We start from the raw sequence: 27,597 nt of genomic DNA, 5'->3' as shown, positions 1-27,597 counted from the left end.
TAATTTTGCTCAATCAGGTCAACTTTCTGAACTATGCTACATATTGGCTTTTTAACATTTTTGCTTACATTAATGGGCATTTTCACATCATATGATACAAAATTCTTTCATATTTCTTGCAATAAACGAGTTCTGAAGATTTTACTTTTGCCAATTTATGATTAATGCTTTTTTTTTTTAATATTACAGGTGAATGAAATGGCTTCGACTAGAAGATCTTGCAAAAATAAGCCTGATGTATTCTGCTACATCTGCGATGAATACACCATTGTACCTAACAGGAATCAAGTCACAAGTTTCATAAAGTGTGCTTACCAATCTTATTTTGGTATTAATTATTATATTTTGTGAGAAGATCAAATTTTTCAAAATCAAATTAGCAAAAAAAAAACCCTGACCTGATTGAGAAAAACAGATGTCATTTTTGGATTTAGCGGTGCAAAATGGTCCTAATTCAGTTGAAAAAATCTAGACAACTTGCAAAAAACATTTTTTGAGAGAGAGGGAGGTATGTTGCGGTACTTATGGAGATTCACTTTCACTTTTACGGTCGTGTGGTCTGCATGTACTCATTGTGAGGTATGGCACAGACCCCCCCCCCCCCCCCGGTCCATGCATACCTCAAAATTCAGGTCAGCAGGCATGTCTGGCTTACAGATGATGGTAATGAGAGAGTAGAGGATTAGCTGTCTTTTCTTTTGTAATATAATTGAACTTTTTTGTCGGTAATTATTCTCAAATGCCCCAAACGCCTCATTTTAAAAAATAACTTCTAACTACATTATAGTTAGCCATCACTCTGACTGAACTGGCAGGCTGCACCCTTTAGCCCATGTTAGCTAACGACAGCTGATGGACACAAATTATTTGCCAATTCGACTTCCTGAAATTAGTATTCCTGGAATTGGGTAGTGACAGCACCCTTAATAAAATAAACAGATGCACTGTATTTAAAATTCTAGGCTAATAAAACCCAAATGAACCACATGAATTTTACTGGAAGTGATGTGGTTAAAGAAATCCTTAGAACAGACTATTTACCGTGAGATCAAAAGGTGAGTTTCTCTTGTTACAGCCTGTCTGCAACTCACATGTAAATTGTTATTGGGAAACAGGAAATTGAGTCCTCCTTGAGGACAATGAACGATGAAGGAAACAGTCACCTCTGGCTCTAAAAGATGAGAATCACCATCAACTCGACACTAATCCCACCTGTCCACTGATGAATGGGTCCACACTGACACCTACAACGTATGGTTCCGCATTGAATTTGCACAGATGAAAGATATGTAACTGCCTTTGTTGGAAACCTGTCTGCATAGCAATGAGGCTTTTGTCTACTTTGGCGTTATTATTTCCTCATTAAAATGGATTTAACGTTAACCTTCTTATCCTGGTTTGTAATGTTTGACAACTACAATAGAAGTATTAGGGCAACACTGAGGAAAATCATCTTATCTGCTCATGTGAAGCTTGTGTTGGAGGCTGTTTTGTGCTGGAGGCCAGCCCTCTGTTGACGTTAGACGACTCCATTTCTAATGCCCCGTTTCCACTATGTGGTATTGGCTCGACTCGGCCTTTTTTGCGTTTCCATTACAAAAAAGGACCTGGAATCTGGTACCCGGTACTACTTCTTTGGTATCACCTCCGCCAAGGTTCCAGGACTGGGGACCAGACACTAAAACATGACGTGTACACACTGCAGACTACTGATTGGTCAGACAGTTGTCTCTGTGACCTGCCGTTTTACAAAAAACAGATGTGGAAGTTGACAGTAAATATAGCGGTACATTAATCTACATGATAACAGCCCAAAACTACACCGTGGTCGGTCGAGGAGATTCAATCTTAGGTGGCTGACGTAACAATTCAGACGAGACAACACGCAATGAGTGAGTTTATCAGCAACTCTCTGAACAGACAACACGGAAGTAACGCACTGCATCACTATGACGACCAGGTACTGTAAAGTCGGTAGTATCTTGTAATGGAAACGCTCTCCAGGAATACCGAGCCGAGCTGAGTCGAGCTGGTTCCACATAGTGGAAACGTGGCATAAACTAATGACTGACTCCGACTTCTGGTACACTGATTTCTACATAGAAGATATGTGTAGACACGTCAGCAACCATGTTTAAGCTCTCTTTGAGTTCTCCAGTGCCTCTCTTTAGCTCCTCTACTGTGGCAAAAGTGTGTAGCACTAGCTTCTGTTAGCTTAGAAACCATAGACTGTATATAACTAGTGGACTGAGGAACTGTGACATCATCCACTGTTTCTGAACTGCTGTTTTGAAGACAGAAGTTTGTGATTTCACCCAATGGGTTATTTGGTTAAGCAAACTGCCCCTCTGTTTTAGGACAAAAAGGGTGGGATTATGGGACAAACTACTGGAGAATGAGGGGTCAGAGGTGAGCTAATGTTAACTGACTGAGTAGAAGTACACACGCTCAGTATCAGACCAATACCCGATACTGGTATCTGCATCGGTGCATCCCTAGCTGATACCCTATGTTTCAGTTACAGATCTGACTATGACCTAAATTGAAAATTAACACTTGATAATCAAATCAAAATTCCGTGAAAGCTGATGCCTGACTTGATAAAATCCCACAATTCTGTGGATACGTGAAACATTTTGACTTTGTCTTTGCCTTTGTCCTCATATTAACTAAAAGATTTCCAAAGTGACCATGTCCATGCTTCACTATGAATAATGTAACCGAAAAAAGCATACATTAGATTAAGACTGGCCCGGGCCGCTGAAAGTACGGCTAAGGGTGCCAATAAATCTGCAGAACAGAATGTGTGAAGCTGTTTTCTAGCAGAAGAGGCAGAAATTGATTACTCTCCCAAAGCAGAGAGTAGATAACTCCTCAGCTGGCAACCTTACTGACAAATCTGTAAAGCACCTTCTCCTCCCCCTCCCTCCATCTCTCTCTTCACCTTCCAATAAGTCATTGACCGAGTACTTTCTCTGAATGCCTCCTGGTCAGAATACAAAATATATGTGCAGGAATGATGCAATATTTAGATTTAACGGCTCAGTGGCTGCTTGTGCATACAGCCGTATTTTCTAATGCTAATGCCGTCCAAAACGTCTCATTAAATCCAGCTAAATGTCCCGACTGACCATCAAAATATAAATGCTGACTTGTAATTATCTAAGCAAACTTACTGTGACCTTTTTTTATTGTGTATTTCACAGGTTAATAAAGCACTACACAACATACTGTTATGGGAGTTTTTCAAGCCAAACCGTAGCTATTAGCTGTTGTTCTGGGAGGTTCAGTCATAACAGCAGTGAAATAATGTGTTGTATTTGTGTGGGAGTGCTTTGTGCAAAAAGATATTTTTGAGGTTAAATAACTCTGTGTCTAACAAGACTTCAATGCAAAAGTATTTTAACATTGCAATACCACTGATGACCACTAGGACTGGTTCAGAAAAGTTTTTCATAGATTTACATAAGTCTATTTTAACTGTAGGAGCTTAACCAGGAACTTTGACTTTATCTAAGATTTAAAAAAAAAAAACATTCATTCATTTTCTGAACCCACTTTATCCTCACTAGGGTCACCGGGGGTCGCTGGAGCCTATCCCAGCTAGTTATGGGTGAAGGCGGGGTTCACCCTGGACATGTCACCAGTTCATCACAAGGCTGACATATAGAGACAAACAATCACTCTCACATTCACAGCTATGGACAATTTAGATTAACCCATTAACCTATTAGTGCATGTGTTTGGAAGGTGTAAGGAAGCCGGAGTACCCAGAGAGAACTCATGTAGACACAGGGAGAACATGCTAACTCCACACAGAAAGGTCCCACCTAAGGATGCACCAATCCGATACCAGTATCAGGCATCGGCTCAGATACTCAGTGTGTGTACTCGTATTCGTACTCGTAAAAGATATCCGACACAACTGCACCGATACCACTTACAGCTGTGTGACATTCACAGTTCAGTGCAGCAGGTATGCAGCGGTGGAATAATGTGTGGGGAGTGTGAAGAGTGTAGAGATTTTTCAAAATAAATGACGGTGATAAAAGTAATGCTGACTGCAAGTAACGTTAAAGACACAGACAGATACAGACGCAAGGTTCTGTCTGTCCTCTGCCTACATTCCATCCGTTTTCCAGGTGATGGTGGATGCATACCCAGATGGAGAACACCAGTGGGAACAGTGGAGGTAGAGGATCTGTTCAAAGAGCAACTGTGTGAGTTAGAGAAAAACTATTGACATCTTTATGACAACTACCCAGGGCTGGGCTGGGGTTACGGAGTGGTGCAGACCGCCACCAGCGGAAGTGAAAATGAAAGTTATCGCTCATTTATCTTTTCTCTACCTGCTGAAGCGAAGCTGTTAAACCTTACTAGCAAAAACACTGCAATACTAGTATCACATTAGTGTTGCCTCTGTTGTCTACATGTTTAATTATTACTGACCACCTTCTTCTCCAAAAACTGGACTCTTCTTCGTGGTATTTGTCCAGTATGGTTAACTAAGAGCGGCGCCCCCTGGTGGATTAATTGAGAAACGCTCATTCCAACACATTAAATGTCAGTAGCGGCACCTTGTTCCAGTCAGACTAATGATAACGACAATAAAGCACATTTACAAAAGGAACTAAGAACTGGAATGGGATTATTAAGTACTCATATCGGTACTCGGTATCGGCAAGTACTCAAATGTAAGTACTCCTACTCTTACTCAGTCTGGAAAAAAGTGGTATCGGTGCATCCCTAGTCCCACCCCCATCAACTCAGGTCACATATAATTATTAAATATTTAGAAAGAGTGTTAAGCAGCTCTTAATTACAAAACCAGTGGAATATTGGAGTTCATCTGCAACAACAGTGGTAATGTAGTATCACTGTAATAGTATAAGCGTGTTATGATGACATATAATGGGATCTACAGCTCTGGTGCAGTCAGCGTGGGCTTTTCTGTGTATGTTCTGCACATGTTTGTGTGGGTTCTTTCTGGGCACTATGCCATCCCACCATCCAAAGACATGCACCTATAGGTTGATTTGTCAATCTAAATAATCCACAGATGTGAATGTGAGAGCAAATGGTTGTTCCTCTGTACATGTCAGCCCTCAGGCAACATGTGAATGAATTAATGAATATTATGTTAATAGAAAGAATTCTGCTTTGACTCAGTTTATCTGTTTTTCCATTTTTATTGTGACTGTTTATACAGGATCTGCTTTAAGATTCAATTTTTTTATACACATTTTTACACTCTGTGAGAATGCGTATTTAATTATGTATTCATTTATTATTTTTCCTATGTACATTGAGACTCCCTGATCCTGCTGTTTGTGTTATGTATATTTAAACATGTTTGTAGTAAAATAAGAAAAATAAAATGGAGAAAAAAAAAAAATCTGCATCAAAATAACTAAACAGTAATGAAAATATGCAGTTTAATTCACATCCTCTAAAATTTTACACTTCTTCTCAGTGTTTGTGAATGCAGCCAGGTTCTGTCCATTAACCCTCTGATCCAGTAGTCAGGTTAACAACAGTTAAATAAAACACCTGTGTTGTCGTTTCAGATGCGACACCTCACTCTTTGTAGGTGTTATCAACTGTTAAAATAACATACAGTGTGTATATAGTACTTAAGGACATTTTCCCTCTGCTGTTTTATTGGATTTTAATGCATTTTAAAACACTCTCAGTACAGTTTTCTGCCAACTTTTCTTCATGCCAGTTGCATCACATTTGCTAAATGAGATTCTGACACATCTACATCATCAAAATGATCAAAGCTTTACTGAAAACCCTGTCGTATACCATCTGATGCATCGTCTGCCACCTGTACACTGCAGGCAGTAGCAGGCCTTTGAATACCATAGAAAAAAAAAAGGCTCTGATTCACTCATTTTTGGCAGGAGATGAAGTCTATATTATTATTTTAATCTGGATATTTACTGTATGGAAAAAAAAAAAAAAAAACTTTACTGTTCAATATTCTGCACCTTGTATTACCATAAAATTGTGTTTAAAATGTGAATAATATAATTAGTAATTTACCTGTAAATGCCTTAACAGTCAATGTGATACATTCATCATTGCATCAGTATTGTGCCTGTGCCACATTGTTTGAGTATCACAATAACTATTGAAACTAATTAAAAATGAGTACCTATATCATCTTTAGATATATTTTTTGTTGATTTTTTTCCCCATATATGCAAGAAGCTGTCTTTTCAGTTACTTAGATGTTGTCATGGCTGATAATTGCCTATTCTTATACATTTATTATAAATAGAAAACTTGGATTAAAACACCTGTTTTGCTGTTGAATAGAATAGAATAGAATAGAATAGAATAGAATAGAATAGAATAGAATAGAATAGAATAGAATAGACCAACTTTACTGTCATTCAGATATGCACAAAGTGTATACAGAACTAAATTTAATTTTGGCTTGGGACAAGAATCTAATGTAAAGTGGTAAGTTATAAAATAAATAATGATAAAATACTACTATACAGTTATTAAAAATGTGTGTACATGTGTGCAAAATACAGCAGTGATTTAAAATGAGGAGCAGGGATTAAAAAGCAGCAGTGATTAAAAAGACAAAATGCAGCAGGAGTAAAATATGGCAGTTATCAAAATATGCACCAATCTACAGCAGTGTACAGAAGGCATAGAATAGAATAGAATAGAATAGAATAGAATAGAATAGAATAGATGTACCTGATCAAGGACAGAAACAGTTCCCATAAATGCCTGATATATCTGATGTATGAAATATGATATAAACACTGATATGTACGGGAAAACATTTATTTCTGTTTTGTTAAACACTTCAGAATTCATGATAGGCTTCACATTAAAAAAATTAAAAAAAAATTATATATATATATATATATATATATATATATATATATATATATATATATATATATATATATATATATATATATAATTTTTTTTCATCCTTTAGTGTGTCAGTCAACGCCATTTGATGAGATTAGTCTGCATCTCTGATTTACATATCAGTAACCTTAACCCTAGATGTAACCCTAACCCCTAAGTGTGCTAACTACTAATCATGCTAACTGCTAACCCTTACCCTAATCCTAACCACTAAACGCATAGCATTTTGTGGCGCGAGCATACATGCAGAAAGCTTATGTGTACAGACAACACGCCAATTAAAAGTGGCGTGTTGTCTGTACACAATTCATGATATCATGTTCAGTGTTACATGGTTTCTCCAGCTGCTTTAGGAGAACAGAAGTCGTTCCTGCCTTGTATTCTAATATGAAAAGTGAACTTGATTTACAGATTTGTCTGACTGTCACCCTAAAGTCACCCAAGTAAATATTAGATCTGTTTTTCACAAGCTGCATTTCCTCTAACCATTCTGACATGAAAATGACATTTCTCAGACAAAGATGAGGGGAAAATGGACTTCATGTGAGGACTGTTTTTGTCTGAGTAACAAACTGTCTTATATCTTACAACACTAACCTCAGTTGAAGGAGGGAAAACCAAGATGGAAAATAAAGCGAAATATAATTGAGATAAAATGTGCAATTTGGAGAAGAGTTTCATATCACTGTGCGCTGTCTTCATAAATGGAGGATCTTTGATTCACCAAAGATTTTGTGGCTAAAGGTCGAGATTCCTGTGACCTTACCTGTCTATTCTAATGACTAAAACATCTTAAGAAGGACTGGAGGATGTTCTTCAAATTTGAGACCAACAGTGGATTCAGTAATGACCCAATAAGATTATGAGATCATAGTCACTAAAGGTAGCAGAACTAAAAATGTCTGATGCAAGTCGTCGGTTGCTTGTATGAATGAATATTTGAATGAATGAACGAACAATTTTTTTAAGTGTCACACACCTACGTGCCCAGCCCATAAAGGCTTATAAGACACTACTGACATTCCAAACAGGAAGCTGACCAAAATATAAAGCATACACTTCAAGCGACTCTTAAAAACTCACTTTTATAAACAAGCATTTCATTAAATCTCTTCTGTTTATGCCCCAGTGAATTCATGTTACTGACTTGACTTCTTCCCTGGAGTCTCTGTGCTTTATCACCTCACAGGTTTTCCCAGGATAATCACCGGTTTTTCCCTGGATCTTCACAGGTTTTCCTAAGATCATCTCTAGACCTGCTGCTGTGGTCCTGCCTCTCTCCACCTTTATCGTGATCACTCACTTATCCATATAATTACGATAGTGTTTATTATACTGTTCTATACATGTTCTAGTTCAGTTATCTGTGCATGTGTCTCTACCTACCTCCACCCTCTCCCCCAGTCTCTCTCTATCGCTCTCTCTTTTCTCCTCGTTTACTTTCTCGCTTTAACCCCAACTGGCCAAGGCAGACGGCCATCCTTCAGGAGTCTGGGTCTGCTTGAGGTTTCTACTGTTAAAGGGAAGTTTTTCCTCGCCACTGTCACCAGTCATAAGTGTTTGCTCCTGGAGGATTCTGTTGGGTTTCTGTAAATTGGCTTAAAATTTGATTTGATTTATCTCCCCTTTATGTGAAGCACTTTGTAACATGTTTTAAAAAGTGCTATATAAATAAAGCTTTACTTACACTCATCCCAGTAACAATTACATAAAACATGGTCCTTTTAGTTCGGGATACAGAGTTCTTTGTCCGAGTTTCTATGCCTGCCCCAAAAATCTTGCTAAACTATACATTTCATTTTGAAATTACCAACTCAACAAATCCGAATCAGGCATCCAACACAAATCAGGCTGTTTACACTGAATTTTCTCAAACATAACAGTTCTGACAGTTTGAGGGTTTGTACAGGTTTCTACAACTTATATTTAAGACTTTAAGACCTTTTTAAGATGACTTAGAATTAAATTTAATGCCCATTTCACAGCTATACTGGCAAAAATTCGTGACTCCTAGAATTTAGGATAATGTATTGATTTATGCCTTGATTCCCACCGTTCCAAGTCATTTCTCACCAAGGGCTGCAAAGTTAGCAATAACTGGTGGCAGGGCACGGAAATTCATCGATGACAAAACATGCTGCTTGATATTGATATTTATACAAACTAATGCCCCCTATTTCAGTCTCAGCCCCCCTCTCAACTTTCTCATTCCAAATGCCCCCCAGCAGTGTCCCAATGACTCTTGGGGGGGCAGTACCTTCCCTGTTTAGAAACACTGAATCAACTGGTTTCTCTTGTTTTTTCCTCTTGTTATGCTTTTTCTCACGTTCTGTAGTGAAGCAGATGACTGGTCATGAAGTTATGAATCAACATGGGTATTTTAATAATGTTTATCCTGTTCACCAGCCTCAGTCTTTGTATATTTCCTGACCCTAATAATCATTCGATTCTACAGGGTGTCCCATAAGTCTCCATACATAGGAAAAATAAACGTTTCTTGACATAAACCATTTTTATTTATATAGTATGCTCTATATGACTGCCATTTTGTCGGGAACACATTTCAATGCGTGTCCTCCACTGCTGAAAAACTATAAAGAAGAAATATAAAGAAATACATGTTAGAACCATATGTATTATGTCTCCTATGTATAGAGACTTATGGGACACCCTGTATATAACAGTTTATATCAGCGCACAGATTCAGTAACAGGAAAATCGAGGTGGAAGTACAAGTTTCTACTTTTATTTCATGATATCAGACCTTTTTTTTTTTTTATTCATCCAGTCTTGATAATGTAGCATAGGCACTGCTTCTTTCTAGTCTTGTCTATTTTAATATTAATTAGTAAAGGCATGATTTTATTTGACAAAAAAATCAATAGGAAAGTTCAATAAATGGTGAAATATTCAGCCATCCTTCAGAATAGGGATGAGGCTGACTTAAGATGTTAGAGTAAAAAAAATGTGGACAGTGAAAGATTCTAAGGGAAATGAAGACAGTATACTGAACCTGTATTTATTTGTACTCACAAAATATAGTTGATTTACACTGTAATACTGAAAATTTTCACAGAGGTGGATTTATTGGGTGATAAATATTTGCAGATTGAACTTCATCTTCTCTTGTGGAAAGCAGCAAATCTCTTGATCAGTGTTTGGAGCTGTGACACGGGAATAAGAAAAGCTTTCGACTGCTGGGACAGTACTGAAATTGAAGTTGCTTTTGTTGGAACAACAGATAAAACCAATGGACAATGGTCCCTCTACTGAATCACCAATACATCTACAAGATAACAACACAGAAAAACTGAGCCACAGCAGAAAACACTGATTAATGTGAGGGGAGATAGTTGACTATGTTTACAACAAAACAGACAGGAAAATACAGATGAGTTCAGTCCTCTTGTAGGCAACGAAAGTACAGCGTGAGTTATGGTTTAGATCAGGGGTCTCAAACTCACGGCCCGGGGGCCAAATGCAGCCTGTGGGATGATCTTTTGTGGCCCCCTACTTGACATCAAAATTTAGGGTTAGTGTGCAGCGTTCTTTTTGCTGAGTCTCATCACGCTTTTATTTTATTTATTTTTATCACTACCATAGATAGTCTGGTGACAGCTTCCGGTGGCATTTGTTCTCAAGAATTGTCAAGCTAGCCAAGCGCGAAGTACTTGGGGAAGTATGAACATTAGTCACTTAGTTGAAACATATTCTGGAGTGACACCAAGTGGACGGAAAATATATGCCATCACCCAGTTCCAGTCATGTCTCTCTCAAAACATGAAGATAAAGGTTGGCAACAAGTACAGGCACTTTCAGGAAAAGTGGGAGATGGAATTTTTTTTTTTTTCCCGGAGCACAGAGACTTCCTACGTGTCTCATATGCACAGAGAAAGTTATGGTTTACAAGGAATACAACATCTGACGTCAGTACTCAACTAGACATGCTGAGGAGTTTACAAAATACCAGGGAGATGAGAGAAAGACCTGGGTCGCCAATCTGAAAAAATGTCTATTGAGGAAACAAGATATATTCAAGAAAGCAAACAAAGAGAATGAAGCAACAATTGAAGCTAGCTACATGGTGATTGAGATGATTGCTAGGGCCGAAAAGCCATTCAAAGAAGGAGAGTTCATCAAAAAGTGCATGTTTCTCGCTGTGAGTAAAGTAAAGAAACTGTGGAATACTTAATATGGCCCAGCCTGACCCAGACTCTACCTTAGGGCTGAAAGATATATCGTTATCCATCCATTATCTTCCACTTTATCTGGGGCCGGGTCGTGGGGGTAACAGTCTAAGCAGGGATGCCCAGACTTCCCTCTCCCCGGACACCTCCTCCAGCTCTTCCGGGGGGACCCCGAGGCATTCCCAGGCCAGCTGAGAGACAGTCTCTCCAATGTATCCTGGGTCTTCCCCGAGGTCTCCTCCCGGTGGGACATGCCCAGAACACCTCCTCAGGGAGGCGTCCAGGAGGCATCCGAAACAGATGCCCGAGCCACCTCAACTATCTATAAAAATATATCATTATCATATCGATATCTAGATATGAACATTCAAGATGTTAATATCAAAAAAGCAATGATATAAACAATATAGATTTCTGCCGTAAAAAAAAAAAAAAAAAACATTTTCTGCAGTAAAATGTTTGATTTGTAATTTATTTATTCGTACTTTATGTTAATGTTGATGACTGGGAGTGAGTTCTTATAAATAAAACTGCACTTTCCACATTCTTTTGTATTATGATGTTCGTATTTTTCTGATAAATGCGTGGTTTTCACCGAACCCATAGTCATATCGTTTCATATAGATACTGAGATATCTGGCATGAATATAGAGATATGAAATTTTGTCCATATCGTTCAGCCCTACTCTACCTCCAGTGGCCCCCAGGTAAGTTGAGTTTGAGACCCCTGGTTTAGATAGAACAGCGATAAGATGCTGCAACATGTAATGAAATGAAAAGACGTCCATTGTGAGTCTAAAGGTGTTTTCAGAATGAGTATCTGGATCTGTGCCGTACCTGGATATGTTCACACCTTTCCCGCAGATGTTACATTCACAAGCAGTCATGCCCGAGTTCAAGTGGGTGTTACAGGGCCTGTAAGATTTGTTGGTCTTCTTACTTTAGCCAGGAAAGCCACAGCACCTAAGTCAAACAAAAGCCATCAGGAGTTGGAAAAACACTTAACTTTTTTTTTTTTTTTTTTTTTAAATACACCAACAAAAATACAGCAAACCAGCAGCATTTTCCCCCTTCACAGGCATCAGGAAAAAAAATGAAGAGCATTTACAAGTCTGTAGACCCCCTTTAAATAGGCCTGGCCCACTCCACCACCCTCTCATCCACAGGTGAATCCAGTACGGACTAGTTTACAAGCCTGAAACAAACATCCACCTCACTTAAACACATCTACAAACACAAACCTAAATATCAACCTTAGTATTTAAATTAATGTATTATCTCTAAAAAAAAAATGCACCCCTTGTGATAACTTTAATCCTTTCCTTCCCTGCTACACCTCCCCTCCCTTTGGGCTCCGTGGTCTGGCCTGATCAGGCTGATCGTCTGCACCTGGCGAGACTCTGGTGGCTAGTGATGGGTCCGGCAACACAGATGCGTCGAGCTCATAGAGCAAAACCCCGTGTTGGTGCGTGTATCACTTCAAGAAAGTCACGTGACCGATACAGGAAGTGTTTGGAACTGACACTGACGCGCCAAACTGTGTTCATAAGGAAGCACATCTGTCAACGGGATGCATCTGCCAAAAGAATCTCTGATCTTTTGTGGTTCATCGTCAAATTCATCAAGAATTCTGGAGCAGCCTCAAGCCAAAAGAAAGGTTTCCGCCTTGTGGGACCATTTGGATCTCATATCGGAAAATAAGGTATTTGTTTTAATTTCCTTGTTGTTTCGTCCTGTTCCTCTCAGAGTTTCCGCTTGATCTATCTGAATTCAAATTCATTTCAAAGTGACTCTTAGTTTACTATTCATATTATTTTCTGCAGGTTAAATGTCACATTTGTTGGACAAAACTTTCCTATTTAAACAAAAGCACCTCCTCAATGCTGAGGCATTCTAGGACCAGGCATGAGAATGAAGTCCAGATCCACCAGGACAAACTCAGATATACAGCCATTCTACAACTTAGTCAAAGTTGCTTTATTGATAATTAATTCCTATTAATTTATTCTTTACTTCATTTTTAACCATCAAGCTCAAAACGTTGGAAAAACTTTTTTTTTTATAAAAATTTGTAAAAAAAAAAAAAAAAAATCCTAGTCCACAAGCATCCTCATTCACAACACGTTCACTTAGATTTTCACGTTATGATCCATGTTCACATTATTTGACTGTATCTAAAAATATCAACGATATTTTAAATTTAAATGAAGATATGAAATAATACAATATAAAATACAATAACTTAAATTATTTTATTGTATATACTAGGGTCATCAAATCAGTGCCAGTTGAGTCTATCAACTAGGTTGCCTGTAGGGATTTTGAAGGTCCAACAGGTGTCAGTATTCAGTGACACAGTATCAATACAGTTTGGCAATGTGTCGAAATGCTTCATGACGCCTCATTTACCCATCACTACTGGTGGCTGAATGATCTGGACTGATCAGGCAGATCTTTTACACCTGCTTGCACTCACATGGGCGCATTTCCATGTGAGTGCCCCACCCGCTGACCTCAAAAGGAGAGAGAGAAAACAAAATGAGCAAACTTCAAGTGAAGACAAACTAAATAGGTACCATCTTAGCTGCCAACACAAAAAGTGGTCATCAATAAATTAAAGGATTAAATACCTATACTGAATAATTAAACTAAATAGGTGCAAGGATAAATACAAATACTAAATGATTAAACTAAATGGGTGTGAGGTGGATGGGATACACCTGGTTAGTGAGGGGGAGTCACTACAGCTCCCTCACAGGGTCCAAAAAGTAGGTGGTGGTTTGGAAGGAATTCTGTCACTATCCAATAAACGCGAAAGTCAGAAGAAGACAAACCTTCACATCATCAACTGAGTGACTGTTCTGTTCATTTGTCTACAACGGTGGCAATCTGTGGCACTGATAAAGGAGGGTAAACATGACAAATTCATGGGGGCCAGCATTTGTGGGGGGGCCACAGAGCAGAGGAGGGGGTCCAGTGGATACAGGTTAGAAGTAGTGAAAATGTTCTGTAAGATCCGTTGTATTAGAGAGGCACAGAAGTCGGGAATTGGACGTTCAAAGCATATTAAGTTTCACTTTCATTTTCACAGTAACGCAAGGGACGTTATGTGTGGACCACGTGCACCGCAACACCCCCCCGCCCACACACACACTCCGACAGATCAACAAGATACTGAATTTTAAGAAAGGGCCAAAACGTTTAGCTTTCATCGGGCCCATAATTGGTAGCGGCAACACTTTTCTATCTGCTAGCCTGGTTGAAGTAAAGTGAAGAGGAGCGACCTTCGTTGTCCCTGATATAACACCGAGTGGTTCGGTCGGTAAGGTGAGCCCATGCCACGTAGATCTGAGGCTTTTTCATGAGACAATTAGAAGCACTGTCTATGGTCTTGTGGCGATTAAGTCACTTCCGTTGCCGGAGTGGTGGTTAGGTCACGTCCGTTCTCAGGCGTGCATCACTTTCACACTGCAACGTACTGTACTGGAGTCCATGTAGTCTGTACCCAGGACTACCTTCTCAACTGAAGTTGCGTATGGTATTCACACATGGAACATTTGCATTCAGATTCAAATTCAAAAAACTTTATTTATCAGGTACGGGCAGGGCCAGATTAACACTTCATTGTACCCTGGGCAACAATATTCAAGGGCCCCATCATCACAACCCCAGGATCCCTATGATCTGGCAAAATACAGAATAAGTTCCAGGAATATATGTAAATATACCCCATACTTCAATATCTAACTATCATCAAATGCATTTTGATGTACAAATGTGTAAATGTTCGTAGAACTACAAGTGCATCACTATAGCCTCTTGTCAAGGCCACTCACTCGCATATGATGATATGAAAACAAAACACATTAGCATCAGTATAATCTAAAATTGATCCACTACATTAGAAAGAGAGGGAAGTGTCCTCCATTTTCACAAAAAATAAATAAGAAACCATTTCCAAAGTATCCAGTATTTATTTAAGAACACTTTTTGCCAACACGAATGTATTGAATTGTCAGAAAAAGCCCACAGACAAAACACAAACATAATCTGATAGAATCAGATATGAATTTTAAACAGAAATCCCCTTGTCACCTCAGAATTCAACAAGAGAGTTAAAGTAAGTGCAATGTAAACACCTTGAAATCTGCTTTCTCTCATGTTAGCCACAGTAAAGAAATTACCTATTTTAGGTATGTTCTTTAAATTTTCAGCTTTTTTAATGTCCCTCTCCTTTTTTAATTTTTGTTTGGCGCTCCCACTTAGCTGCTTCTCCATGTTTACAATGTTTTGATTCGCGTACGTCGCATAGTTCTTGACGTCTCACATCCCGCTCAGTGCACGCATGCACGTTGATTTGCGTCACCGCTGATTCGCTTTTTGGACTGACCAATGAGGAGAGGGTCTCAGCTCACGGTCACAGACAGCAGGAGCAGGGTTTCTGTGCAGTGCAATGGCTCCGGCCAGCGGACAGTTTCATTTATAAGCAAAAGATAACCAGACATTTTCGTTATGCCCGAGCTACCCAGGGCCCTTCAGAGGTCGCGGGCCCCTGGGCAATTGCCCAGTTGCCCATATGGTTAATCCGGGCTTGGGTACGGGGAATTCATTTGCAACTTACCACAGACTTCAGTCAACATTCAAAGTGCAATATGACAAACATGAATCAGTTTACAAACACAAGAACATTGGAAGGCGACTACAAATAAATGTAATAATAATCAACAATATATAGTCAATAAACACAAATACAGGCTAAAAAACCCTGTTGGTTCTGCTAACTTTAAAAACGCATTAACTTCAAGATCCTCCTCATCACCTACAAAGCCCTACACAACCTTGCCCCCTCTTACCTGACTGATTTACTTCACCGCCACTCCCCTACTCGCCGCCTCCGCTCTGCAGATGCTAACCTTCTCACCCCCATCACCAAGACTAAGCTCCGCGCCTTGGGTGACAGGGCTTTTGCCATCGCCGCCTCCACCCTCTGGAATTTTCTACCCATTCACATCTGGAATGCCGTCACACTCACCTCATTCAAAAGCCAACTCAAATCCCACCTCTTCAGATCATCATTCGAAAACTGACCGCCTGTTCAACCTCCTCCACTCTCACCTACTTTCTTTTGTGTGTTTTTCTTTTGTCAGTATTTGTCTCTGTATTTGTTCTTCAATTACCATTTAGTGTTAACTTTGTATCTGTTTACCCATTTGATGTATGTTTGTCCCTTGGTTGTTTATTGTAAAGCGTCTTTGAGTACTTAGAAAATATAAAACCGATGTATTATTATTATTATTATTATTATTATTATTAAAACATTTCACATAAATTACAAAAATGACTGCTGTCTGAATTTAAAAGTGTGATAGCTGAAGGAATGAAAGATTTTGAATATCTGTTGGTTCTCCTCTGAGGTGCACGGTAGCGCCGGCCTGAGGGCATCAAAGTAAACTTCTTAGATAACACACAACCCCACCCCCCGCCCTGATCACCGCCAAAATTTCATCATTTGTTCCTTGTGCCAGTATCAACATTTCCTGAAAATTGCATCAAAATCCTTCCATAACTTTTTGAGTGATCTTGCTAACAGACAAACAAACAAACAAACAAATAGACAAACCCCAATGAAAACATAACCCCCTTGGCGGAGGTAATTAAGTGGACTTTGGGATCCAACATACTCGGATACGGACTTGGGTACACAGTGTGACAACGCCCTAAAACCTTCCTCTGACACAAACACCTGCAGTTATAAAGTTATGTTATGAATAAGGTGATTGAAGAAGAAACAAGCTGAGGAATGTCAGACTCAGTGCAACAAGATGGAGGTAACTGCTTCCATTTGACTCCTATTTTGCATTCATTTGGGTTGGAAATACCTTTCAAGTACCTAAGATCACTTCCACCAACATGGCACAATCACAGTCTTTCTTAAAGCTTTATCCTGCAATTTCACTTCTTTCAGCTGTATTATTTATTCCATCAGACACCAGATATGTTTTGCTCATTCAAAAATCCAGTATCAGTGCATGTTAAAGACTCAAAGCTCACAACAGATTCAGGTTTCTATGCTGTTCTGAATCCTGCAATTGGGGCCAAACGGCTGTGATGTCCAAAATCTGTTTCATGTCAGATTTTAGATCAATTTCCTCTCTGCACAGTAGGGATGTGCAGATCACAGTTATATCCACGGGCGAGTCATAAAACATTAACATTCTGATTAATAGTGGATGGGTTTTAGGTGGGAGTATTAATTACTTTCTCTAAAAGGTGAACATATTGCAGCAGCCCCAAGGCAATGTCTGGGAAGACCCGGATTCTGTAGCAGAAAGTTAAAGATTTCAACCAAACTGTTATGCAGCGTTTGTAACGTTCTGTTCTGTGTTCGTTTTATCAGAAACACAGTCATGTTCGTTAAGATCACAGCGGTGCAGCAGTGTAAAGGTAAATGCTCTGTACTTATATAGAGCTTTTCCACACTTTTATGATGCTCAAAGCGCTTTACAAAGCCTCACATTTACCCATTCAACTGTTCCTATTGTTTGGGCAACTTTTTCTTATGGGAACAGAGGTGAAAATAAATCCTGACTTTAGGCTCTAGAAGACATTTTGTTCTGGTGTTTTGTGCATTTTTGATACTTTGCATATATTTCCTGTATGTTTTTGTATCTGAAGAAACAAAATTAAGATATAAACAAGTGGTGCCAGGCAAAACAAACCCCACCCCTTTTATGTATTGTAGCTTATTTTGGCATCAGTCCAGCTGATGTCATCATGTCTATGCATGTGCTGATGTCAGCGTATCAGCTGCCTCTATATATGTGCCAAGTTTGAAGAAAATTGAAACAGAATTGATGTTTTTATAGACATGTGAAATGTCGCCCATTATAATTAAATGGAAAAAAAAAAAAAAAAATTAAAAAAATTAAATTTCATTAAAAATTTGAACTTTTACTAACTGTTCCCAAAATGTAGCCATATGTATTCTGGGTCACTGGCAATCTATTAACCCAATTTAGTATTAATTCAAAGAATACTTTTGCTGCTACAGACGTGAATTTTTGCTCATTATAAGTAAATGGGGAAAAAAAAGATTTTAAAAATTCATTAAAAATTTGAACTTTGACCTACTTTTGGGGTTAGGGTTTTTATTGTCTACATGACAATAAAAAATGTTGCCAATTATAAGTAAATAGGAGAAAACAAAAAAAAGATGTAAAAAATTCATTAAAAAAATTTAAATTTTGACCTACTGTTCCCAAAATGTAGTCACATCTATTCTGGGTTACTGGCAATCTATAAACCCAATTTGGTATGAATTCAACCAATAGTTCTGATACTACAGACACAAGAAATTTTGCTCATTATAAGTAAATGGGGGTGGGGGTTAAAATTCATTAAAAAATGTGAACTTTGACCAACTGTTCCCAAAACGTTTTGACATGTATTCTGGGTCACTGGCAATCTATAAACCCAATTTAGTATGAATTCAACCAATAGTTTTGCTACTATAGACATGTGAATTTTTGCCCATTATAAGTAAATGGGGAGAAAAAAAAAAGATTTTAAAAATTCATAAAAAATGTGAACTTTGACCTCCTGTTCCCAAAATGTAATCAGATCTAATCTGGGTCACTGGCAATCTATAAACCCAATTTGGTATGAATTCAACCAGTAGTTTTGCTGCTAGAGTGTTAACATCAAACAAAGAAACCAAACCAAAAACAATACCCCTGTCCTCCCCTTTGGGGGGTGGGGTGATAATGATGTGTCCATTATAAACTTGGAAAAATAACAAAGCTAAAGGTGTACTAAAACGTTTTGTATAGTATGTGTGTGTATATGTTTGTATGTCAGGTTCACATTATGACATTGTGCAGATGTGTCCAGACACACCTGAGTCTGCGTCTAAACTCATATTTCTGACTTTTTTTTCTTTCTAGGTCTGTGCAGAGCTACACTGCACAGATTGGCTATTTGTCAACAGAGAAAAATAGTTTGGAAGTAGGAGAGAGGCAGAAAGAGAGAGATGATGTGGAGTCCAAGTTGCATCTGTGAAGGCTGAGTTAGGAGCAGGCTGGTCAATGTGTCTTTGTCAAAACTGAAACCTCATTCCCTGCATTCTGCCCCCCCCCCCCCCAATGTTCTGATCAGATGTGCTTTATTGCTTCAGGACTTTGTTGTTTCATGTCTGCGTTGCTCTGTTTCTAGCACACTTTTCATACTTCATGTACACGCTCTATTGCTGCTCATAATTACATACCATTCTATAGCATCACATCTACAGAATGTGCCCCGTTTTAACCAATGTGATACGTGTTACAATCAGTTACAGTATGTAAGATTTAGAGTAATCTAGTGGCTGAAATAGAATATAGTATTTCTGATTATGTTTTCATCAGTGCATAATGACCTGAAAATTGAAATCATGTTCTTTTTACCTGAGAATGAGCCCCACTCCCACAGCTTAAACACTGGTGGTGGTGATGAGGAGTGCAGCTGGAGGTTGAAACGCTTCCACATGAAACGCTTCCACCCCACCAAGGGGTCAAATCCGACCTGTGGGATGAATTTGGTACATGCAAAAATTACACTGAACATATTATGCAGTGAAGGAAGAATGCCACTGTTTTTCTTGATGCCATTATGGTTGAATAGTTGTTATTATGTTTTATTGTTAATTGTGTATCATGTATGTGTTTTATGTTGTTTGGACTTTGTATGGCTGCTACCATACCAGGTCTCCCTTGCAAAAGAGATTCCTAATCTCAATGGGACTTCCTGGTTAAATAAAGGTTAACCCTCTGGTATCCCGTCCAAAAAGGCCCTTACTAAGCACCAAGTGTGCCTTTTTCGCACACTTGTGGAATAATGTCAAAAAAATTTTCATTCAGTGTTTTTAATTCTTTTACACTTTTTTCTATTTCATCAACTTGAGCCGTAAATAAAAATACCAAATACTCAATAATTGTCATATTTTTTAACCCTTTAAATGACGTGTTTGTAATGTAAACAAACTATTTTTTTGGACTCAAAAAACACAAAAAATAATTTTTCGTCAATATACTACATAAAAAGTGGATCACATATTATTTGATTTTTTCATCCTTGCATATGTCAATGATTAACTCCAACATCGGTTAATTTGCATTATTATTTTTGGCGATAGGTCAAATGTTCAAAAATACTAGCATCTGTCACCAAGTGTGCGTAAAATGCACACCTATAACTCAAACTATTAAATATTATATATTGATTTATTTTTCTGTTCTAATTTGATTTTATTTTTGTAAATCAAGGTTGATTTGTGTTTTTTAAACAGTAGCTCTCTTCCATAGAAATACATGAAAATAATAAGTAAAATAACTTTTAAAAAGTGTATCTGTTTGGCATTAAAAACTGTTTTATTCAATATCTGTATTGTTGAGCCTCTACAGTTCTATTCCCTTGAACTAACTTACACTCTGACTCCTATAGAAGTGTCTTCTTTCCAGTTTTCTATACTTTGACATTCTTCAAATCCAAATTACCAAGCACACACACACACACACACACACACACACACACACACACACACACACACACACACACACACACACACACACACAGGCAAACAAACACATGCACAAATGTACATGTAAATGACACCACTGACATTCAGATCCGTCTTGCTGATGTGACTCAGGCAGAAAAAAAGCCAAACATATTGAAAACTTACGTTAGTGGTCCAACTAGCAGGTTCCTTTTACAAGTAGATGGAGTGACAGTGGGGACGGCCAATCACATGTACGTTAGCAAAACCGCAGAGCCAATCGGAGAGCGATATTTACGTTAGAGGCGGGACTTCTAGCAGAGACCGACTGTTAACCCTTTGTGTGCCATAATCATTGACTAAACACTACACTGAAAAAAAAATGGAGTGCCATTTACTTGAAAAAACCTAGGCAACAATTTCCACATAAAAATCCTTAGTAAATTTTACTTTGGAAATTCCTAAGTAAAAGTTACTTACTAGTAACAATTAATTAATCAAACATACTCAAGTAAATTTTACTTGAATATATATTCCTTTAACACAGATCCTTTGCTAGTAAATTTCACTTTAGAACACCTTTGCATGTTATTACAAAACCCCAGTAAATTATAATAATGTATTTCAGTTTATTTACCTTGCTTTTATTTACCTTATTTCATGAATTATTTAAGTAACATTAACACAATATTCAAAGTTTTTACCTCTTAAAAATTTAATTATATTTCACTCTTAATTTGTCTACTTTTTTACTTTAATTTTCTTAATTGAGGGCTTTAACAAATCATGAAATAAAACACAAAATAACTTTTTTTTTTAAAAAACAGCATCTTTTATTTAACATAACCTCCTGCAAGAGGTAGTAAAAACTGTGTTTCCAAATGGACTTGAAAAACAATTAAAAGTTAGTTATTTTTTATTTTTTTTTATTACATTTGACCTAATTTATTTAACCTCTCAAGGTCTGAAGAGAACATACAAACCCTGGAAATGTAACTTTTAAGTGCAGTTACAGTGTCTATCAGAAGTGTGGACAGACTTTCTTATTCAATAGGTCAGGACAGAAACTGTTCCGGGCCCTGTCCCCACTCACATGAGAACACGTAAAGTAATGATCCCTGGAGGTAGAATCGGAGCTCTTGTGTGAGGATGTGCATGGATCAGAAAGGGCCCCCAGGAGTGAGCACAGTCCTCTGCAGCAGCCATGTGCTGATGTATTGAGGGAGAAAGTGTATCCACACTTTAGAGTGGCACTACACATCATTGGAATGATTACATATTCTTTTAGTATTTTAAAGTTAACTTTCAACAGTTCAATGTAACACTTCATAAAGTACAATTATTACACAATCCCCGCAGTCTGGTAATTGCTGCCATAACAAAACATACACTTTTTCAAAGCTGTCTCAGGCATAAAAGTGCCACAAAAATTATAAACTTTTACATTTTAATTAAGATATTTGAACTTTTTTTGTTCATCTTTTTAATTTCAGAAGATGTTGGGCAGAACATGTGTCCACTGAAAACTGAACAACAGAAGATAACAGTTGTACGTTTCCACTTCACAACAATACTACTTTTACAAATAGTTAATTATGTTATCATTTAAGCTTTCAACCCACTATGGATCAATTATGATGAGGGCTTATGTTATAGCAAGCTCCAGACACTGCTTAATGATATTGCACATAGTAACTAGAAAAGGGGAGTCATTTTGTAAAATGGCGCATCCTGAAAATGTTTAAGTAAACACCCATAACACTTCCTGTGTCGTGTCCTGTGAGTTGGGTGTCAGGTTGCGTTTCATGCCATGTTGTGCGTCATATTGTTGTGTTGTCTCATTTGTATGTTGTGTTTCATGTTGTTGTAGATCATGTTGTGTTGTCTCATTTGTATGTTGTGTTTCATATTGTGTTGTGCGTCATGTGATGTGGTCTCATTTGTATGTTGTGTTTTGCGTCATGCTGTGTTGTGTGTTGTGTTGTATGTTGTGTTTCATGTTGTGTGTCGTATTAACCTCTTCTCATTATTAGCTAACATGTATTTACAGTGAAATACAAGTTAAACCCACTCACATGGAAACATTTATCTTAAAAGTTTTTTGTGTAAAGCCTGAACTCTGGGAGACATCTTCAGGACATCAAGCTCAAGAAAGACCTTCTGAAAAACTTCAAATGTGTATTTTAACTTAGGTGGATAACTCAAGTTCATGGCATAGATAAACCCCATGAGTAGAACGCAAGCCTTTACCACACTTCTGCAGTTGTCCAAAACCTCTTCTCCCTCGATGATGATCAGAACATTCGGACTGGTGTAGTCTTCCTTTGGTGTGTGGATGACAACGATCTTCATGACATGATGATCGGAGTCCTCTTTAATGACTTCTTTGCCGACATCCTGTCAAATCATGTGAATAAGTGGTCAAACATCAATCTGTGACACATTTATTTAAACAGTTCCTCAATATACAATAGGTCAGTCAGTTACAAGGATGAAGTGGCAAATTAGGCTAATGCACAAATAAAATGGTCAGAGCAAGACACTGATAAAGTATTTACATAACTAATGATTCTAATTAGTTTATCTAAAGATAAGTTATGATGTAGTGATAATTGGAAAAAAAAAAAAATTGATAATGAAAATACAGGGTGGGAAGGCAAAATTTACAATGAATATTTAGTTGTTTTTTCTCAGCAGGCACTACGTTAATTGTTTTGAAACCAAACATATATTTATGTCATAATCATACCTAACACTATTATCCATACCTTTTCAGAAACTTTTGCCCATATGAGTAATCAGGAAAGCAAACGTCAAAGAGTGTGTGATTTGCTGAATGCACTCGTCACACCAAAGGAGATTTCAAAAATAGTTGGAGTGTCCATAAAGACTGTTTAGAATGGAAAGAAGAGAATGACTATGAGCAAAACTATTACCAGAAAGTCTGGAAGATACTATTAAAGAAGAATGGGAGAAGTTGTCACCCGAATATTTGAGGAACACTTGCGCAAGTTTCAGGAAGCGTGTGAAAGCAGTTATTGAGAAAGGAGGAGGACACATAGAATAAAAGCATTTTCTATTATGTAAATTTTCTTGTGGCAAATAAATTCTCATGACTTTCAATAAACTAAGTGGTCATACACTGTCTTTCAATCCCTGCTTCAAAATATTGTAAATTTTGCTTCCCCACCCTGTAATCTGCGACTGTGTGAAAACCCAAGAGGGCAATCATTTTAAACACAGCCATTTAATTATGCATTAAACAAAACACACCTATGACTGGATGGAAAAGTAAAACATATGGCTCTGGCTATGTGTGACGGCATAATATAAAGGTAGTCAGCTTATATAAAGGATAAATGTTGCTATATACCTTGCTAGTCAGGGTAGAGTAAAATGAAACATAAGACTGTCTTTTACTCAACCTCAACATGAAAAAAGTATATAGAGGTAAAGGTTTGCGTTTTAACATTCAAGATACAATACCAGTCAAAATGTCACTGTTACTGTAATTTAAATGCCAATTTCACACATTTTAATATTAACTTAATATTAACCCATAAAGACCCAGAGCAACTTTTGTATCAACTTCCAAAGAATTTTTTCTGCAAATATAACCTTTGTAAAGTTATTTATCACCATTTATTATACTATCCTCTGTATTTTGCTTTTTTTGTGCAAATCATGTATTTTTCTATATGTAAATCACGTTCATTAAATCTAAGAGTAAATTAAAAGGTTATATATATATATATGAAAAAAAAAAAAAAAACAGAAGAAAAAATTAGTTTTGCAGCAAAATCTCTCATTAACTGAACCCAGTGTGTCCATCCACTGTCATTGATCCAACTCCATGGGCTTTACTGGTGAATCAATGCTGTAGAAGATGGCGGTGTTTCCACGGTAACTACGGAGCCTCTGAACGTCCAAATATGGTCATATCTGATGACCATGAAAAGAGGAATAACTGTATATTACACCAATTATTTACATGCATTGATAGAATTAAGATTTTAAATCAGCAGATATTTTGTTGTCGATAGTGGCTGTTTGAGTCTTTATGGGTTAATTAAACTGACATAAAAAAAAAAATCCTGCATGAAGGGCATGAGTGATGTATCTGTAAAAGCTTAGCATACATAGATTAGATTACTGAATTAGATAAAAAGACACACATCTAGAGTCAGGGTAATCATCAGGAAATTTACCTGGTAATCTTTGACGAGTTCCTCCCCGGACTCTCCAAGGAACTCCATCAAGCAGCGGATGATGACCTCTCTTCTGCCTTCTGTGTCTTGCTGAGAGACATAAGTATATTGCAGATATTAATGTGTCTTCTTACACAAATTGATAGCTATTGATTTTGGAAAACTGCAAATCTAAAAAATTCAACAGAAAATGTTTTTTTTATAAGGAAGTAAGAAGAAACAGTCATGATTTTTTTGAATAGAGACACTTCTGTTGAGTTTCTAAAACATACTTTAAAACAATTATACATTTTACCTGGCTGACTGAGTTCAGCATGAGTCTCATTTTGGTGCCTGCAACCCCACCCTTTGTCTGAAATACTTCCAGGAGTTTGGCAGTGTACATGTCCAATGCTGACAAAAATGTGCGCTCCAGAGGAATTGTTGTTATCCTTCTGAACTCCTCTTTGATCTGAAACAAGACGACAAAAATACAATATGACTGAGACACAATAGTACAATAATTCTCTCAGTATGTAATACTGAGCAGCAAAACAAGCGACAACATTCAAAATGTATTTAGTTTAACCATTTGTTCAAAAATGTTTTCATACTACAGGTTGCAAAAACTTGTTAATTATCTTTCAGCCTGCAAAATGACAATATTCCAACAATGGGGTAAAGAAATAAGAACTGGATTTACCTGATTTTCACAGAACAGAGTAGGCCATCGCTCCATAAGGTCTTGAACTGCAGGGCATTTCTTGACAATTTCTATCCTTCGATAGGAAAAAGACTTTTCCATTTTTGTAGCAATGACACTGTCATTGTTCTTCTTTTTTACTTCTTTCAGCAACTCCAGTCTCTCTTTCTCTAATGTGTCTTCAGTCTCACCTAATGGCAGTGGTGGCAGGTAGTTGACTTCAGCTTTCTTCGGCCTTTTGATGCCTTTTTGGGATGGCTCATCATTAGACCTTCTTTTGAGTGAGTTTATCTCCAGCTCTGGAATGGCTAATGGTCGACTTCTTAATTTTGTTCGATAATTGCCCATCTTATATTTGATCCTCTGTTGCCAACCATATAATCCATTAAAAGAACCTGGCTCTTTGAGGCATGGGTACTTCTCTACTAAGGCTTCTACCACAGCTAAAACTTGAAGCCCAGTTGGGTATGCGGTATAGCAAAATATTGCCTCTGCTAGCCTCTCAAGTATGCTACTTGTCACTTTTGTACTGTTCAGCAGCGTACCATCCTTTCATAAGCTTGATTTCCTGCTTCCAGCACAAGGGCAACATCATATGAAAATGAAGGTATTTCAAACTTAGCTGGCCATGGCTGAGACCTGTGTGATGGTGAGCTTTCATCTGAGGAGGACAACAGGAGTGTGTCGTGAGATCCAGATGAGTGGGAGGAACTTGCATAAGGTGATTCAAGTTCTGGACATTCACTTAGAGTTAGGACAACTGGTTCAGTCATTACAAGCTTTAGTGTAGCCTTGTCCTGTACTTCCTCAGTGGATCCCAGAGTGACAAACTGGCCACCAAAGTCCATGTCTTCATACATCAACGTAAATTTTCCTGGAATATGAAATGTCTCTTGAATATGATCATGAAGGTCCTCAAGTTTACTAGGGATGCCTGATGGTAAAATCAGTTTGCGAATGTCATCATCTCCCAAAATGATACGAAGCTTTGCAGGAATAGCCATCTCTGCAGGCAGAAGCTGTCTCTGAAATATAGAAATAAAGAATGAATCAGCTTGAAGTAAATACTGCTCAAATTAATGCAACAATTGTTGTCGTCATGCCATTCCTAAAAAGGAAGGCAAATATGGTGCTTCAAGGTTACTAGTCGTCTTCCTGCTAGGGTATAAGCAGCCAAAGGATAAGTATCTGGAAGATTTCTTTGTTCAAGTAACTGCACACTGCCTGTGTTCTCCAACTCATAGCTCCTAAAGTGCTCATGGTACCATGCGTTTTGTTGTCTGACAAAAAAGATCAGCTTGTCACAAACCAACAATATCTGTAACACCTCTGCAAAGTCAGGCAATCCTGCGGTGGATCCACAACATATCAGCATTCCTACTGCATAGCTAGTGCCTAAAAAGCTAACATTATTTGTAATATGTAGTGCTGTAACAGCTGGGAACCTACACCTCACCAAGTCTTGCAGGTCATCCTTAAGTACATCTAAAGAGACCTTAGTTGTTTTTGTGACCCAGAGTGATGGTTTGGGAGCATGCGATTGATGGTATGCAATCATGAGCTGGTGCTTGTTTGCAAGCGACAGCAAAATGTTCCTGAAACAGCCAGTTTGCCTGACAACTCTTTTGAAAAAGCTATGTTTAGCCTCAAATCTCATTGTCCAGCAGGCAGCTACAGGGCCAAATTCTTCAATCAGCTGAGGGTAGTGCTCAAGGAAGTGATGCTTTGGTAGGAGCTTTTCTTCAGGGAAAGCTTCAAGGAACCTGCTTCGATGCTCTGAAATGACACTGTCAAGATGACAAACGCTTTCCATCGTATGGACTGGGGACATGACAAGATCAACAGTGTCTTTCAATGTCATCAGCATCTGCCATACAGGCTCATGTTCAGGTACTTTTAAACCTATTATCAGAGGCAACAGACGCAACAAGCACCAGTTCTCATGTGCATTGCCTCCTATTGATCTCCGTGTGGCAAAATTAGCTGGAACTAGATGAGGGCGATTTGTTTTGTCACTCCACTTGTAGGGGAACTCACAAATGGCATTATTGAGTTCCATAAGAGAAAAATATTTCTTTTTGATCA

General features: G+C 38.0%; 1 long non-coding RNA gene across 1 annotated transcript; it reads left to right on the top strand.

The window, feature by feature from the left end:
• Nucleotides 1–4,968: 4,968 nt before the first annotated feature.
• On the top strand, nucleotides 4,969–14,475 carry LOC115427321 (uncharacterized). Its single transcript, XR_003936477.1, has 3 exons — nucleotides 4,969–4,979; nucleotides 8,796–8,802; nucleotides 14,356–14,475. It is a non-coding gene; the product is annotated as an uncharacterized LOC115427321 (long non-coding RNA).
• The last annotated feature ends 13,122 nt before the right edge of the window (nucleotides 14,476–27,597 follow it).

This window comes from Sphaeramia orbicularis, chromosome 10 (genome assembly GCF_902148855.1).
Source record: "Sphaeramia orbicularis chromosome 10, fSphaOr1.1, whole genome shotgun sequence".
Taxonomy (NCBI): domain Eukaryota; kingdom Metazoa; phylum Chordata; class Actinopteri; order Kurtiformes; family Apogonidae; genus Sphaeramia; species Sphaeramia orbicularis.
This window is presented reverse-complemented; position numbering and strand designations above follow the sequence as displayed.